The following is a 19,070-nucleotide window of genomic DNA, read 5'->3' as shown; positions in this document are numbered from 1 at the left end:
GTTGTCCTTTCCAGCATCAAGGACACTTTGCACAATTTTCAGAACAAACAAATGGGCGTTTTTTTATCGAAGCTATGCAGAAGTGCCAGGAGCAATTTTAGATTCGAATACTTTTAATAAGTGACATTTTTTCGCACAATGACTGCGGGTGTTCCGCACTTAGTGGTCATAAATGACACCTAATATGTCTGTAGAAAGAATCATTACCACCTGAGAAAATCACCTGCTGATGGTTTGATCTCCTTTCCTTTAATCAAAAGGTCTTCCTATTTCCCGTGCATTATTTTTTGGGATAAAAGATTTCAGTGCAGCAGCAGCAGTTAATGTTCTTCACATGCCAATAATGCTTTTGCAATGGTGTAGAGTTCATCAATATTGGGACTTCTCCTAGACCTTTAGAAGAACTGGGGAGTATTTTGTGTAATTTTCCAATATTATTTTGAGGATAGATAGACGATAGATAGGTAGATAGATAGGTAGATAGATAGATAGATAGATAGAGAGAGAGAGAGAGAGAGAGAGAGAGAGAGAGAGATAGAGAGAGAGATCGATAGATAGATAGATAGATAGATAGATAGATAGAGAGAGAGAGAGAGAGAGAGAGAGAGAGAGAGAGAGAGAGAGAGAGATAGAGAGAGAGATCGATAGATAGATAGGTAGGTAGGTAGATAGAGAGAGAGAGAGAGAGAGAGAGAGAGAGAGAGAGAGAGAGAGAGAGAGAGAGAGAGAGATAGATAGATAGATAGATAGATAGATAGATAGATAGATAGATAGATAGATAGATAGATAGATAGATAGATAGATAGTATGGGAATTATATAAAACACATTTTAATGGTGCATTCAGCACTACAAGGTGCAACATAACACAATATTGGAACAATTTTCCAATATTATTTTGAGGATAGATAGACGATAGATAGGTAGATAGATAGGTAGATAGATAGATAGATAGAGAGAGAGAGAGAGAGAGAGAGAGAGAGAGAGAGAGAGAGAGAGAGAGAGAGAGATCGATAGATAGATAGGTAGGTAGGTAGAGAGAGAGAGAGAGAGAGAGAGAGAGAGAGAGAGAGATAGATAGATAGATAGATAGATAGATAGTATGGGAATTATATAAAACACATTTTAATGGTGCATTCAGCACTACAAGGTGCAACATAACACATCCTTTAGCCACTGTAGTAAATAGTGTTGCTTTGTTAATTAGTGTACAGTATGATACTTTCTATACAAATACAACCAGTGACAGACTGGGGTGTCCAGGGCCCACAGTGTCGGGTTCAGGTCGACCTCGCTTCCCCATTTGCGGGTCCAGGTTGAGCTCTTCTGCCTGCTTTCCCCGTCCGCGACCTTACACTGCCGGCTTCCGACTTCCGGTTTTATAGAGACGTGCCTGCTCGCCTGCCCCTTTTGTGACGTCATCGGCAGGGTGACGTGGGTCTATAAAAGAAAGTGGGAAGTCAGCGCGGGCAGGTGCGGATTGAGGGAGGTCGGGTTTGGGTCGGGTCGTGGAAAACTCAACCCCGCATCACTACACTGCACAGGTTTTAAGGATATTTCCTCCAATGTCATTGCAATTAATAAAACTGTGACATTACTCAGAGTAAAGGGGTTTACCCCTTTTATTAATACCAGTATAAACTACTAAATTTCAGGGGATGCCATCCCTATGTCACATTCTAACCTTTGCTTGCCTGCTCTGTTTTTATTCTTTTTTGCAAGGATGCCGATTAATGTGTGACATAACCATGAATGTTTGTATCCTATAAATACATGTTCAAGTTACCCTGCAGACTAACACACATACAGTTTGTATTTACCATTGGGGATGTTTTTCTGGGAGCTCATACCATTCAAGCAAATGATTAAATTCGGGTTGGATGTTTATTGGTTACATGACTTTAATTTTCCCTGTTTAAGCCTCTTGTTATTTAACCCCTTTGACCTGCTGCCACTTTACTCTTCTGGGACACATATATGTATAGGGAGGTTGAGAATAGTGTTACCTGCTTAAAATTCCAATGAAAAAATATAGATCACTTGCGTATTATGTTGGTTTGTGCTTAGGGAGAAAATTGCAAGAAGTTAAAAAAAATCCCTGTGTTCACTGCAATAAAGGAATGATTTGACCGGGGAAGCGAAACCCAGTCCTTTGGGATCACAGATTGACCAGATTTTTTCCATTTCTGAATGAATATGTAAGCAGCACAAATTAACTGTGTTTTCCACATCACTAAGCAAGCTGTTTAGCTGTGTATTGCCCTGAATGCCTGGCCTGTCAACAGATATGAAATCTGCACCCTTGATATAGCTCATATAATATGAATAGTGATTAATCACTTTTACCCACATGCCGTGTTCACTTAAGCATTCATGGCACCGGCATCCAGAATGCCCATCACAGCCAAATGTCATCAGTTCTTTGGCCTTTCCAGTTACAGATGAATTGTTACTTAGAGATATTTCATCCTTTAATACCTAATGCTTGAACCAAAGCATGCGTTCCAGCAAGGTTATGTTCTGTTCATCTGTCTCCTGTCCCAATGTCCTGCTCAGATATCGTTTTAACCCCCCGTCTCAATTTTCACATAAGGTTCAAATGCCCGTACACTTTTCATTCATCCTGGTCAAGGCCTTCACTACACAAGTCTCTTGATTAATGAGAGCAGAGCGCAGGCTAAACTAAACAAATGCATGACAGTCACAGTAAATTTACATGCCATCCTGAAGAAGTCAACCAGCCCCAGTGAGGAGGGAATTATCTGTTATTATTAGGATCCATATTGGTGATGAAAAACATGGTTGGTAGTGTATACTTCTACTGTTACCAGGACCCAAGATAAACACTTTAGAAATCAGCCTTCCATGGTGCCAGTGGACATGTATAATTGATGTGGAAAACACCGGCTTTTATTTTACTTTTTTTGTGTGTGTGTGTGTGTGGGGGGGGGGGGGTGGTATTCCAAGCTGTTTACCAACAAAGGATTTTTGTACTTTAATCATAGTAGTTGCAAAACAAACATTTGTGGGTCTGATACAACTCTAAGAACCTTTATAGATATTGGCATACAATATACTAAGCTCTTTTGCTTTTGTAGACTAGCGAACACTTACTGCTGATTATTTGCTATGGGTAAGGCAAATACAACTGCATAATCCACAAAATGTTTATTTTATCCAGCACCATAACTGCATAGCACCGGGCTCCCCTGCAAAAAAAAAACCTTTGTAGGGGCACATCTACTGTCCTAAGCTCCCTTCCCACTCACAAGCATGCCCACTGCTTATAGAGGGCACTCAAATTTTTACAGGAATAGGTTGGCTATGGAGGAAGTGGTACCTTTGGTCTGGGCTCTCCTGTTTATTCCAAACCTTTCATTAAACCAGGGTGGCATCATGCTAACTTGCAGATAAACTTTCAATACCTAATGAAAGCTAGGTTGGACTGGGCTGGCGGGACATGGAAAAAAACCTGGTGGGCCCCAGCCTTCATGGGCCCCGCTGAATCAGATCCTCCCTCTGTGGATACTTTGGGCACTTGTTGCAGTCACAAGTTAAGCAGTTCAAAAGAGGTAAAGGGTATGAAAAGGAGGACAGGTGATGGAGTCAGAAGCCAGGAAGGGGACCCTTGACGTTGCAGCCCTGGTGGACCAAGTCTGATGATGAATGGAAGTAGTTGTAGTAGAAAGTAGTTTTTGATAGGTTGGATTCCAGCCGGGGCACTATCTTCAAAGAGTTTGTATGCTCTCCAGTGTCCACCTGGGTTCCCTCCGGGTACTCTGATTTCCTTGCACACCCCAAAAAACATACAGGTAGGTTAATTGGCATCTCATAGTGTGTGTGTGAAGGGAACCTTATAAGCTTCAATGCGGCAGAGATTGATTTGAATGATGCTTAATATCTATAGTGCTTCGGAATCCGTTGTAGCTTTATGAACAAAGAAGAATAAATAATGAACAAAGAAGAATAAATAATCGCAACCCATAGAAACCAACCAGTAGTTGGCTTTGATAGTTCTACTTCAGATAAAAAGTATTGTATAATATAATGTCTAATTGGTCTACTTGACTGAGTGTTCCATATTGAATTACAGCAATGTTATCTAAGGATGTGCCAATGTGCCTATTTTTTTAAATATGTGTATATATTTATAATATAAAGCAATACTGTTAGTAGTGATGTACTAAGGATCTCTATTAGTTAATTAGTATCCACGGGGCCAGTGGGATATATAATCAGGTCTCATTAATTTACCTTCATCATTTTCTAATTGATATTGTGTGGTTTTTGGCCTGAAACAAGATTTCCTGTCTGTATACGAAACATGTGCTGCACCAAACTGAACCTGGATAAAAGGAAATTAAATGCCTTGAACACTCACACACAGGAGTCTTTTTATTATGCTTTGATTGCTTGGGGTAAATTTACTAAGTGGCGAAAATTTGCCAGTGACGGCTTCGCACCCATCGCTACACTTCGCCAACTGAAAATTAGCTCAGAAATCGCTAATTTACTAAAACGCTAAGTTGCATCCAGGGTGCTGAATGCTAGTGTTTCTTCGGCAATCAAAGCGAAGATGCGCTAGCGTTCAATTATGCCTAGCGCAACTTCGTTAGAGGTCTTCACTCAGGCTAATTTGCATACCGCGAGAAATTTAAAGTTGAATGTTCGTATATGTTGCAGCAAATACATTACATTACAGAAGGCCAGGGAACTTTTATAAAGAAACTAAAGTTATTATATTGCCCTACACATGAGCCCACTGTATAGTTTATGTTCCATATGTTAGAAAATATATGGGGGATCCCGGTTACCCAAAAAAAATGTTAAGGACTTTTGCAGGCTATCACTCTGAAAAAAGGAAAAGACGCCAGTGTTTTTTGGGACTTAGAAACTTTTTCCACTAAAAACATGATGTAAGTAACAGAAGAATGAGGAAGATCTATGCACTCCAGTGCACTTCATCTGGAGAGTCTGTGAAAGAGGTAACGTTCAGTAAAATCCGCATCTTAGTGAAATTGCGGAGTAACGTCCATTCGCCAGAGTGAAAATTCGCCTGGCAATAGAGTGCGAATGAGCGCTAGTGTCTGTCTCTTTCGCTAGCGAAGTTATGCCTGTGCCCATTAGTAAATCGGCAAAGAGCCTAAAAGCAGTAACACTGGTGAATCTTCGCCAGGGTAAGTCAATTCGCCCTTTAGTAAATCTGCCCCTTAGTGTTTGGTTGCCAGTGTCCACCTAGTCCATCACATCCTCATAATCCAATGTAGGAATTCAGTCCCTTCAAACAGAACCAGATTTTAAACTGGTGCACCCCTATACCGCTTGCACCCATTGCCTTCTTCACACCCCCCACACGCACACGTCTTCCTCACCTACTCTCTCCCGATGCTGTTCCCCCAATATCCGGCACTGGGCAGGCAGGAGATTCAAATAACTCAAAATCTCCTGCCCAGTCGCCATTTCAGATGGGTGAGTGGATGACATGCTCCCCCCTGAATTGTGCAACCCTAGGCCTGGACTTTTGTAGCCTGCCCACAAATCTGGGCCTGTCCGCAAATACAATTTGTATCAAAATATCTTTAATATCATATGATAAAGCACAGTTCTGTCTTACCAATAAGCTTCCTACTTTATCCTATGGAACCTTTCCAGTTTTAATGGGATGTCTGTTTTTGATTTGGAAATGTGTATTTAACCAAAATGTAGAATGTATAGAAATATGCTCTTATAATATTTTAAGACAAAGTACAAGTATAAGTTAATTATTATTTTTAAAAGGGTGGGTTACTTTTAAGATAACTTTTAGTATGTTATAGAACGGCCAATTCAAAGCAACTTTTTCAACTGGTCTTCATTATTTATTTATTTTTTATCGTTTTTGAATTATTTGCCTTTTTCTTCTGACTCTTTCCAGCTTACAAATGGGGGGGTCACTGACCTAATCTAAAAACAAATGCTCTGTAAGGCTACACATGTATTGTTAGTGCTACGTTTTATTACTTATCTTTCCATTCAGGCCTCTCCTATTCATATTCCAGTCTCTTATTCAAATGGATGCATGGTTGCTGGGGTAATTTGGACCCTAGCAACCAGATTGCTAAAACTGGAGAGCTGCTGAATAAAAAACTAAATAATCCAAAAACTACAAATAATAAGAAATGAAAACCAATTGCAAATTGTCTCTGAATATCACTCTCTACATCATACTAAAAGTTCATTTAAAGATGAACAACCCCTTTAACCAAAATATGGAGTGTATGGAAATATGTTTCTATAATATCTTGAAATAAAGGACAAGTAAACATTAATATTTTTTTTGCTGTTTTCATTTTCCTTATGCCCAATAGCAACATTAAAAGCTGAATGTACATTTATTTTCCATTTGTTTTACTCCTCCAGAGACTCTGTGAAGGCACCAAACCTCCCAACTGTTCCATTTTTCTTGGGACAGTCTCGATTTTAATAGCTCAACCCGCAATCCTGGTTTCTTAGCGAAATGTCCAGAGTTTCCCTTTTATCTCCTGCACTGAACTCCAGAAAAGTTGTTTCTGAAACTTAACTAAAAGAGAAGCTTTTTGGCCAGAATACTTCTTACACAAGTGGTAACACATTTGTAACTATTTACGATAAGCTAAGATACAATTGTGACTAATAAGATAAGCAAGGCTCTTGGGAGAACTGAGAATTTCAGCTTAAAGGGCAATTTCACCTTCAGTAGCAAAACTGTAATAACATAAAACATGATGCTAAAACCCCCAGAAATGTGTTCAGATTTTCCATATCCTGAAATGGACATGAAAATTAGGGGGTGTGGCCACACAAAAATGTGCCACTTTACACGACAGAACTTTTTCTCGCTCTTTCAGATTTTTAAATATTGGAAGGTATGAGGCACTATTGGCTCAACCTACAATATTAGGATTATTGCATATTGGACATATTTCCCTTTGCTTTATTTTAGCTGACAGAGAAGCCCCTGAACCTCAAAAGTGGGCAGAACTGTGGCACAGGGATCAGCATTGCTTCCTGCAGCACCGAGGTCCTATGTCCAACTCCAAACAGGGGAGTTGTTGGCAAGGTATGGTTCATGTTCAAGTGATGGGGGGTTTGAATGACTATGTCAAAACTAAGGAGGGGAAGTGGTTTCAATCCTGTTTTTCTTTGGCCCTTGACTGGCCTTATGCGTTTCTCATTACTAAAAATATTTTTGACTCAGAGGCAGACAATGGGGCAGATTCACTAAACGGCAAATTGTCACCAGCGACCACTTCACACTCATTGCACGACTTCACCAGGAAGAATTTCATAGTGAAGATGCACTAGCATTTGTTTGTGCCTAGCAAAAATTCGCTAGTGATCTTGCACTTGGGTCAATTTGCATGTGTCGGGTAATTTAAATTTCTATGGAAGTCTTTATTATAAATGTTGGTGCAAATGCTTGAAGTTACTATTTTTCTTACAAATGTCCAGGGAACCTTAATAAAGACAAGAGAGTTAATATAATGCTCTACACATGAGCCCACTGTAAAATGAATGTTCCATATGTAATGAAATGTCTGGAGAAAACCGGTTACCCAAATAAAGTTTGTCAGGACTTTTGCAGACAATTCCGCTTCAAAAAAAGGAAAAGTTTTTGGAACGTTAATGCATTTTCAATCGTGACAGAGGATTGAGGTAGATCTAGCTTCATTTTAGCAGTTCACCTGGTCTGAGGTGGCAGAAGTCAACTCTGGCGAAAGAGGTAACGTTCAGTAAAATCCGCACTTTGCTGAATTTGCGGAAAAGTCGCCTGGTGATAGAGTGCGAACGAACGCTAGCGACAGTCTCTTTGCTAGAAAATTGGCGCCTGCACCTGTTAGTGAATTGGCGATGTCCCTGCAGATGGTAACGCTGGCGAAAAGTCACTAGCATTAGCCACTTTGCCTTTTAGTGAATCTGCCCCTATGTGTAACTAGCATAAGCTTATGTCAAAAAGAGGGATGGTTACCCCTTTAATGCATAGTAAAGAAGGCTAATTTTTCTATCTAGTCTTAGGTGGCTGAAGTCCAGGGAGATATAGTGGCCACCAACCAGGCTTCAGTTCAGTGTCTCTGCAGGGCAGACATCTGCTTTGAGTCCGAAATGACAAATTCTGATAAATAATTAGATAAAGTCAAGTCAGTTGATGTGCAAAATAATTCACTTTACAATAGCACTTCACCTCTCTCTAATCATTACGTATTCTGTTCAGCCATCCCCGTGCATCCCCTTGGTCTCTCCTTGCCTATTTGTCTTCCCCATTCAATTCAATACTGCTTACACTAACTGTCAAATCTACAAATTAAATCATTCACGAGCTCCGTTTGATCAAAAGAGGACTCTGCTGTCTTGTGTCAGTGGCTGATGCATTTTTAAGTAACATGTGCCTGACGTTTCATTTCTATACTGAAACATCCACCATTGCTCTGCCACATGCTGTGAAGTTGATTTATGAACGGACCAGGCTGCCAGTGTATTAGGTTGTATTTCACCCCGTTGTTCAGCAGCAGCTCTATTTAAAAGTCAATGGGTAGGCTGCGGCTCCACATGCATGTCATTTCCAGATAATAGTAAATCAGGGTGACGTACTTCAGCTTGGCCCAAATTTCTCTGCATGTGTGAAACATGACATTTTTCTTTCAGATCTTTTATTGTCTGTAGGCTAAATCATTCCATTTATAGAAGACAGGGAGACTGGAATGATATTGCAGGGAAGTTAAAATCATGGAATAACTTATCAGGTATAGAGAATCAGGGTAAGAGTCACGTTGACTGCACACAGGCTAGTTTCACATATTGGGCCAGATTTAATTCAGCGAGAAAAAGGTTTATTACATGAAAAGTCCTGGACGAGAATCAATTTGTGACTAGTGATGGGCGAATCTGTCCCGTTTCACAAAGCGTGGAAAAATTAGCGAAAAAGCATTGAAGTCAAAATTATGTTTCCAATTTTTACACGAGCAACCATTCTTATTGGCGCGCCTATTTTTTCCAAATGCATTAAAGTCAATGTTTTTTTTGTTGCACTGAATTTTTCACAGGAGAATATATGCCGCAGTATCGCGAATACATTTGCAGGCGCCGAAACGCGGAAATTTGACGCACATCCATTCCTGACGAATAAATTTGTCCATCGCTAGTTGTGATGCAATTCAATTCAGAAAAACATCTCACTGTAAATCATGTGAAAACTCTATTGAAGTCTACGGGGAAAAATGGAAAAACTGAATTTGGAAAAAGTTTTTTCATCTCTAAGCTCGGATTATAACCGATGACATCACTAAGCACTGTATAATTTACAGGATATTCATATTCATATTATATAGTGAATAAAGTACCCCTGTTGTAAAATATAAGGATATTATAAGTAACTGAGGAGTTTCATGACTATATAAAAACACAAGGCCGAAGTCATGGATACAGGTCATGGAACTCCGGGGTAACTTCTAATATCCTCATATTTTGCAACTAGGGGTACTTTATTAATTATAATACACAAGTTTCAGTGAGTCATGTGACAGAAATGACATCAGAACTCACCGTTTATAACAGGGTTCCCCAACCTTTTTTACCCGTGAGCCACATTCAAATGCAAAAAGATTTGGGGAGCAACATAAACATGAAAAAGTCCCTTAGGGTAACAAATAAGGGCTTTGATTGGCTATCTGGTAGCCCCTATGTGGGCTGGTAGCCTACAGGAGGCTCTTTTTGGCATTATACTTTGGTTTTATACAATTAAAACTTGTTTCCAAGACTGGAATTCAAAAATAATCACCTGCATTGAGGCCACTGGGAGCAACATCCAAGGGGTTGGAGAGCAACATGTTGCTCACCAGCTACTGGTTGGGGATCACTGGTTTATAAGGATATAATTTATAGGATATTTGTGTATTATATATCTATAATCTATCTGACCCTATATGTTTCTCTACACACATGACATAATATAACTTGCTTCCTGGGGCCCCCGTACAAATACTTTCTGTTGCCTCTGTACCTCTCTGGAACACTTGAAGTGGGATGACTTAATCGTCAACTGAGCAGATGTAGTGTATTAAGACATCTGCTGGGGCCTGAAGAATTGGAAATGCTCTTCAATTTGTATAATTAATTCTCTGAGCAAATACAAGAGCTTAATTCATTAATGTGTTTGTCAGATTAGCCCTGCATAAACCCCAGTGAAACGTCAAGCAAAGCTGTTTTGCCAGGTCCGTTCAACTCATTTGGGAAATGGAATTTCTTTATAACATCATGAGGCCTTCACAGGATAATCTAATCCCAGGCTGGTGAATTGATTTGCAAGGTTGATCATGACATAAAGGAAAGCAAGGAACCCTATTTACTGGTGTGTATCTAAGTAAGGAGCTTGAAAAATAGGCAAAACAAACCCTCCAACATCACTGCAAATAATATTACAGCCCTCCTGCATTGGGAAGGTACCAATAAGCTAAACAACATTAACATGGACACCATACCCTAAACTCTATGAGCTTTCAATTTGGGCCTCGGGGAACAGTGTACAGCTCTTCTAAACTAGAGGTTCCTATGCCTGTTTCCTGGTGCTAGAGTTACTTAAATAAAGGACAATTTATATGAATTAAAAGGTAGAGAGAGTGCACAATGAAATGTGTTGCTTTATTCCTCTCTCATATACAGGTATGGGATCTGTTATCCAGAATACTCAAGACCTGAGATATTCTGGATAATGGATCTTTCCACAATTTGGATCTCTAAATCTATTAGAAAATAATTTAAACCTGATCGGTTGGTTTTGCCTCCAATAAGGATTAATTATATCTTAATTTGGATCAAGTACAAGGCACTGTTTTATTATTACAGAAAAAAAAAGGAAATTGTTTATAAAAATATGGATTATTTGGATAAAATTGAGTCTATGGAGATGGTGTTCTAATAATTTGGAATTTTCTGCCCTACGGGTCCGGGTAATGGATATCATACATGTACTAACAATAGAATTGGAGGAAAACAAAAATGGAATTCAGAGGAAGCACTGACAGAAAGGGGTTTCTTGGCAAAACTTAGCCAATGAAAAGCCAGGTGTCAAATTAGAATAACCTATGGTCATCTTTTTTTTTTTTTTTTTCAAGAGGTAGAATTTTATTATTTTATACATATAGAACAAACACAACAAAACCACTCATGTGCATTACATGGAGTCCAGCATGAAATTCAGGTCAACTCGGGGAGGCCCATTTATCAAAGTCCAAATTTATCTCATTATTTTCTGAAACCTACTCCAACCAAATCAAAACAATCTCCTGAGCGGGAAAAAATCTGAAAAATTTGTGAAAAATTCGTATCATACTAATTTTTCAGATTTTCCGCACAAAAACTCCAACTTTTTCTGATTTTTGCCCAAAAACCACAAAATCTTTGGATTATTGCACGAAACCCGGTGCAGATCAAGATATCTTCGGGACTTCTCCCATTGACTTATATGCAACCTCGGCAGGTCTGAGATGCCAGATTTTCAGATTCTGACTTTTTCCATCCTCGGGTATAATAAATCCTGAAAAAATTTGGTTTTTTTCGCAAAAAAAATTCGGATTTTATAGTAAAAAACACAATTTTTTTTGGATTTTTGGCATTCAGACTTTAATAAATAACCCCAAACTACAAACATAAAAATGAAACATAATTTTCTAGGCCACATATGCATTTGGACGAGATAGTTAGTACCGTCTTATATTCTGTATACTTAATAGAAAACAATATTAAGTTATTCTTGTATCACTCTCCTTCTTGTGGGGACAGTTGGTCATGGGATGTTCATTGGATTTGGCTGTGATCAGGCCCGGATTTGTGGAAAGGCCACCAAGGCCCGGGCCTAGGACGACAGGATTTTAGGGGGCGGCATGCTGCCCAATCACACCCACATCGGTTCAAAAACACTGGGGATGTGCTGGAGATACATTCAAGTTGAAGTTGATACATTAAAGGTCCAAAGTTGTCCCTCCCATCCTGTCTCCGCATATAAAATGACCAGCTTCCTTTGTATATAATTGTGAATTATATTCAGGTGCAGATTCAAAATAAACTTTAAGAATTCATTTTTGCATATCTTCATTAACACAAGCACACATTTGTGGTGAAATAAACTGTAGGAAAGGCATATAACATTATTCTGAATTTGACTTTGGAGGGGTTTCTGTAGGTGTCTGCTCACTCGGAAAGTGTTGCTCTGGCCAAGTGTAAACTGTCATGTCACTGATACTAATGTTGTGTTGGATTATGGCATAAAACCTTTTTATACTGTATGATGAGAGGTGTCGCCTGTGTTCATAACAACGTAGAATCATATTCCTGTCATGCTTCAACTTGTTCAGGCGAGGCTTATTCTGACATCTCAACCAGTTCATCAAAATCTCCCCCCACTGATCCATACTGTAGTAGAAGTGCAAACTTTGTGTGTTCATAGTCCAGGTTTAGGGGTGATATGAGTGTTTCTTGTGAATCAACTAATATACATAGAACTGATTTACATATCACTGTGCCAAGAGGACCAATGACAAATATCTGACCTTAAAGGAGAACTAAACCCCTTTGGCGTTAAAATCCCTCCCCCTCCCCTGTGTTGCCCCCCCTCCTCCCCCCTGGTCTACTTCCCCCCCAGGCAAATGCCCCTAAGTTGCTACTTACCCCTTGGCGCAGGTCCTGTCCACGGAGTTCACAGGCACCTTCTCCCGTGCGGTCTTCTTCCTGGATTGCCCGGCGTTTGGCGACGCATGTGCAGTAGGAGTATTTGCTGGTTCAGCTCAGCATGTGCCGAAAGTCACAAAGTTTTACAATTTCTCTTTTCAGAAAACTTCGTGACTTTCGGCGCATGCCTTTAGCACCTAAGGGGTTGACTTCTCCTTTAATGAGTAAGAAACAAAATTATTTGTTTCTTTGGGATGATGTAAAATAAATCCCCATGACTGAGAATTTAATGTGTGTGTGTTTACAGTATGTTTGCAGTAGTTGGTGTATTGGTTTCTCTTCTGAACTACATTCTGTTAATCATATCAACAGTGCTTAGTGATGTCATTGGTTATAATTGGAGCTTAGTGATGTCATTTCTGTCACATGACTCACTGAAACTTGTGTTTTATAATAAATAAAGTACAGCCTGTTGCAAAATATGAGGATATTAGAAGTCACCTCAGTTCAATGACCTGTAGAAAAACACTCAACCTTTGGCCTCATGGTTTTATATGGTCATGGAACTCATCAGTAATTTATAATATCCTTGTATTTTACAAGAGGGGGTACTTTATTCACTATATATATATAAATATATATATATATATATATATATATATATTTATTATTATTTTTTTCTTAAATGTGTGTCATTTCTTTCTAATGTGTTACTTTTCATGGGCACCCAAATTATTACCTATCCAGTAATTCTATGAATGTTTTGTTGTATTGTGTAACAGGATTACATTAGACATTTGTAGCCTAAAGCAAGAAAATCCTGCAGCCATACTGAGCTGAAAGCAATACATAAGTATAAGATAAAGCCAATTGATTGGTGGCAGGGCCAGGCCAGGCTGATCAGGCGCCCAAGGAAACCTGGTCAGCCACCTCGCCCCCCCTCTTGTGTGCACGCTCAAAAAAGGAGAGATTGAAGGAGGGGAACGAGATGGAGGGGCGGGGAGGAGAATGAGCTTCCTTATATTTAAGTGATTGGTGGAAAACTGGCAAAGGTTTGGGTAAATAACTGTAAGTCAGATGAGCACTGTTTGAATTTATAATGTTGAAGCAACCAAGGAAGGAAGTTGTGAAAATGCGTATTACTTCATGTGCATGTGTATTATTATGATTCTAATCCTTTAAATATGTTTTTCCTTAACAAGCCCATTAGCAGGCTTATCTTAGTGAAACGTACCCCTGAATGAAAGGACATATGGACAGAAGATTTCGTTTTGCTCGCCCAATGAACAAGTGTCCTTCTTAAGAAAGTTAGAATTGTTGCAAACATGTAACAGGAGTAGGACAATGAGACTCTGCAGCTGCTATTATCGGTTTTAATGAGATTGTTGAAAAGCTAGAAATGGGATTAGCAACATGGGAGACAGCAGCCAGCCTTTGCTCCATGTTCCAACCTGTGCCAGCAAATTCCTTTCACTGTATGCATTCCCTGGATGTCCCAAAATTTTTTTTCAGAGGCAATAATTAATAGGAACGCTGTACACTGACCTTGGCAACCACTGACCATGTCTTTCCTGCAAAAGCCAAAATGAAAGAGCCGCTACCATCTACCACGACTGAATTATAATGAATGGCTGCAATATTACCTATGGAGAAACATTGGGTCATGTTAGTCTTGTGCATTGGAGGTACCACCAACTGATGGCATCAACTATGATTAGTAGGCTAATAAGCCCAACGAAAGGTGAAAATCACCATGGAACATAAATGATGCAATTAACAACCAGCCCTTAGTTTGTACATTTTATACGTTTCTTTTTTTGATGATACCAATAAGAATTTTTCATTTGTTGTTGACTTAGGAAACATCAGCATCTGGTCAAGAAGAAGAATAAATGATGCCAACCCTGATGCCTTTAGTTCTCAATAATTACCTTCATTATTGTCAATAAATAAACATTTCTAAAGCGCGCCGGTAATTTGTTACACTATAATATAACAGTTCTTAAAAATACACAGAATCCCTAAAAAATAGTATAGACTGAAGTGGCTTTTTTTATTGGATTTGCAGGCTTACGTGCATTAAGCAATTGCTATTCCAGGATTCAGTATTTATAGAACTAGAAAAGCTATTTGTGGAACAAAAAGGTAGATACTGCCTCCTTCTTTTTTTTTTGAGACCGTAATTTGGTGCCATTGCAAGACTGTTGGTGTGGATCCAATCAGAACACTGGAAGTTGGAACAGCCCCAAAGTAAAACACAGCCAACCGACAAATGCAACAATCAGCAACAAAACTCAGCTTAGAGGAATAACGAACCTAATTTGACCAGTAATACAAAAAGAATTGAGTTTCCTATTACCTTCATAAGGCTACATGGGTACTGGTTTCTGAAAATTTGCTTTAAAAATTAAAGCGGACAGGAGATTAGAGGGTTCATTTACGCCATTGCAGTTGTGGTCCCTGGTAAAACCTGTTTTATCAAAGGAAATTGTACTAAAATGTTCTCCTTGCACTTCTGTATTATTGCTACTCAGTCTTTCCTGCCTTCGATTCCGAATCGAGTTCTGCTGTATGTTTTGATATAGGAAAACCCTGGAGCTATATACACTATATATAACTTTATAGCTATAGCTTCAGGGTTCCCTTTGTCAATAGAGATAGCACACTTGCGCCTTAAGAATGTGACGGAGACATCACTTGATCACCGAACACAGGAAATTATGCCTTTGCAATTGCGTCTAATTTACAACAAAATTTCTGTGCAATTTCATTAATGTTGGCAAATCAGTTGCCCTTCCATTAGATTTGCCAACATTAATGCAACAACACACACGTCTTTCCCTATGCAACCAAAATGATGCTGGAATTCTTGGGAAAAAACACTGCATTGTGGGAAAAGCATATGTGCATTGTGCTTTGCTCATGAGCCCTAAAGACCAGACGAGCGTCTTTTAAGTCAGAGAATGGCTGCATAGATAAGCTGAGCCAGGAATACTTTCACAGTGTCTTTGAGACATGAAATGAACAGCAAATAAATCTACTTTCAGCTCTCAATCATTTGGAAAAATTAAGGTATAGTGGTCCTGTAATACTGTAATAATGGTTGGCATGCTGCAAAATACAAAACTGGTGCCATTTCTTTCGCACTTAGCATCCCATTTTGAGTAGTTGAGTCCAGCACCTTTATCAATGGGCAGCACTGGTTGTACCTGGCAGTACAGCATAACAGAAGGGTGGCACTTTGGCTACATATGGACATCCCACGGAATGCACTTACCTGGCCTGCTATACAAGATGTCCAAGACAGGAAGCAAAACACAAGGTAGCCTTTTATTTAAAGGGATTCTGTCATGATTTTTATGAGGTCGTTACACTGTTTACATTGCAAATAATTCACTCTACAACATAAAATGTCATTCTTGAACCAGCAAGTGTATTTTTTTTTGTTGTAATATTGGTGTGTAGGCAGCCATCTCATGTCATTTTGCCTGGTCATGTGCTTTCAGAAAGAGCCAGCACTTTAGGATGGAGCTGCTTTCTGACAGGTCGTTGTTTCTCCAATGTAACTGAATGTGTCTCAGTAGGACCTGGATTTTACTATTGAGTGCTGTTCTTAGATCTACCAGGCAGTTGTTATCTTGTTTTAGGGAGCTGCCATCTGGTTACCTTCCCATTGTTCTGTTGTTAGGCTGCTGGGGGGGAGAGGGAGGGGGTGATATCACTCCAACTTGCAGTACAGCAGTAAAGAGTGACGGAAGTTTATCAGAGCACAAGTCACGTGACTTGAGGCAGCTGGGAAACTGACAATATGTCTAGTCCCATGTCAGATTTCAAAATTAAATATAAAAAAATCTCTTTTTGCTCTTTTTAGAAACGGATATCAGTGCAGATTTCTATTAACTTTCTCCTTTGCACCTATCACTACTGTGCTGTACTCCATGAGCCATAGGGAAGAACTCCACGAGCGATTTCGGCGTGATCCGACGCAATGCGAAAAACGCAGGCATCAAGTCAGATGCAACGGAAATAAGGTAAGAGATGGAAATGTTGGATGAAGTCGCAGTGACACAACACGTCTGTCGGATGAAGATGCAGCGTGCATGTTGCATCGGAAGAACGCTGCAACAACATCCGACATTCCTGTTGCTTACCTTATTTCTGTCACATCCGACTTGATGCCTGCGTTTTTGCACAGAGCATCAGATTGCGCCAAAATCGCCCATGGAGTTCCTCCCTTTATGAGCCCAAGTGTCCATATACTGTAGGTACAAAACTGTGATTTCTCCTTATGAAATAGTTCACACCTAGGGTTGCCACCTTTTCTGGAAAAAAATACCGGCCTTCCTATATATTTATCTTTTTTCCCTATTAATAACATTGGGATCAACCATCATTTTTACTGGCCTGGCCGGTAAAATACCGGCCAGGTGGAAACCCTATTCACACCCCAAACCTGAAAGGCTCAGAAACTTGTATAGATAGAATAAAATCCATTCCAGCTGATGGCTTTCTATCTCATACACAATCTAAGCTAACATTAAAATTCTGAACCTTATTCACTTGGTAGATTGCTGGATTGCAGTCTGTAGAAGTAGAAGGCAGACTGTAAATAACAGAAATGAGAGCATGCTTTCTCTGGCCTGTACTGTGCACAACCATCCTTTGTGTAAATCTGTGTCATTTGTGTCTGTAATTATTACAGCCCAGCTGTAGAGCACCGTGGGATGCGCCCGAGCTTTACACATAATAATAAAGATAATAAAATATTTTGTAAAAGCATGCATTAATTATTAATGCAGAATGCACTTTGTGGAAGTTACAGCTTTGCATTAAAAATGAAAATATGAAGTTAAATTAGAGATCTTCTCCTTAATTTTGGTAGCATCGTGACATAGATTTGAAAAGGGAATAGGAAGAGAGTTTGGGTCAGTGCCTTTTTAATATTAATAATATTGCTTGATATACATAGATTCTTAAAGAAATAGATTCTTAAAGAAATGCAGGCATGGGATCTATTATCCAGAATGCTCAGGACCTGGGGTTTTCCAGATAATAATTTGGGTCTTCTTTAAATCTACTAAAAATAATTTATGACATTTATTAAACCCAATAGGATTGTTCTGCCTCCCATAATGATTATTTATATCTTAGTTACAAGGCACTGTTTTATTAACAGAGATAAGGGAAATCACTGTGATTTAAATGGAGCCTATGGGAGATGGCCTAATTTGGAGCTTTCTGGATAATGGGTTTCCGAATAATGGATCCAATACCTATAATGGGGTTTTTTGTACATCATCCAGTTTACTTAATTTTCATTAAAATGATGACTGTGTGTATGTATTAATTGATAAAGCATCACAATTTATATAGCACTGAAAATACATACTGATATAAAGTTTAGTCCACGCTAGTTAAACAATGAAATGATGCCCCATTCACAGGGCGGGTTGAGCTCTTCTTTCTGCTTTCCTCGGCTGCCACCTTGAACTGCCGGCTTAATTTTTTAAAGACGCCTACCTGCTCGCCCCGGCCCATTTTGTGATGTCATTGGCGGGCTGATTAGGGGTGGGTCTAAAAAATGGAAGCCAATTTTGTAGCCACACCCCTAATTATCATGATAATTTTACACAATTCGGTAAGTCTGAACACATTTCTGTGGTTTTTATGACAGTTTTGCTAATGAAGGTAAATTGCCCTTTAAGCTGCAAGTCACAGTTTCCCCAAGAGACCTGATTATCTTAAATTGTTATAATTGTTTCTTGGCTTATCTTGAATGGTTACAAATGTATCTAAGTGCACCTGCTGCCACATATTCTGGCCTCTCTGCCAAAAGCCAATTAAGTTTGAAAAACTTTGTATCTTTTTCTGGCTGTTCAGTGCAGGAAATCAAAGAGAAAGTCAGGACATTTCAGTAACAATCCAGGACTGTGGGTTGAGCTGTCAAAATTGGGACTGTCCCCCGAAAAACAGGACAGCTGGGAGGGATGTTATTCTTAGACTCTTAGCACTAAGGTGCACACTCTTGCTTTACTGATCACTGAGATTGTGGTTGTATATTTCATAGATTATCATAGATTTCAGGTGTTTCATAAAGTATCCTGTTGCTTGATAAAAAAAAAATTGTGACCACAGAAAAGATTTTTAGGGAATATTTACTAAAACTCAACCTAACCATCCACAAATTGCCTTAGTTTATCGAAAATTGTGGTCGGAAAAAGTCAGTGCGGGAAAAGTCTTGACAAAATCATGTAGTTCGTCTTTTTCGAATTTGATGCTCGAACCGTGTGACTTTTTTGAATTGTCGCCTGATGATCTCGACTTTTTTGGATTATTGAACGAAAACCAGCACAAATCACGATGGCAAGAAATAGCTTCAAATTATAAAAAGGA

Source organism: Xenopus laevis, chromosome 7L (genome assembly GCF_017654675.1).
Source record: "Xenopus laevis strain J_2021 chromosome 7L, Xenopus_laevis_v10.1, whole genome shotgun sequence".
Taxonomy (NCBI): domain Eukaryota; kingdom Metazoa; phylum Chordata; class Amphibia; order Anura; family Pipidae; genus Xenopus; species Xenopus laevis.
This window is presented reverse-complemented; position numbering follows the sequence as displayed.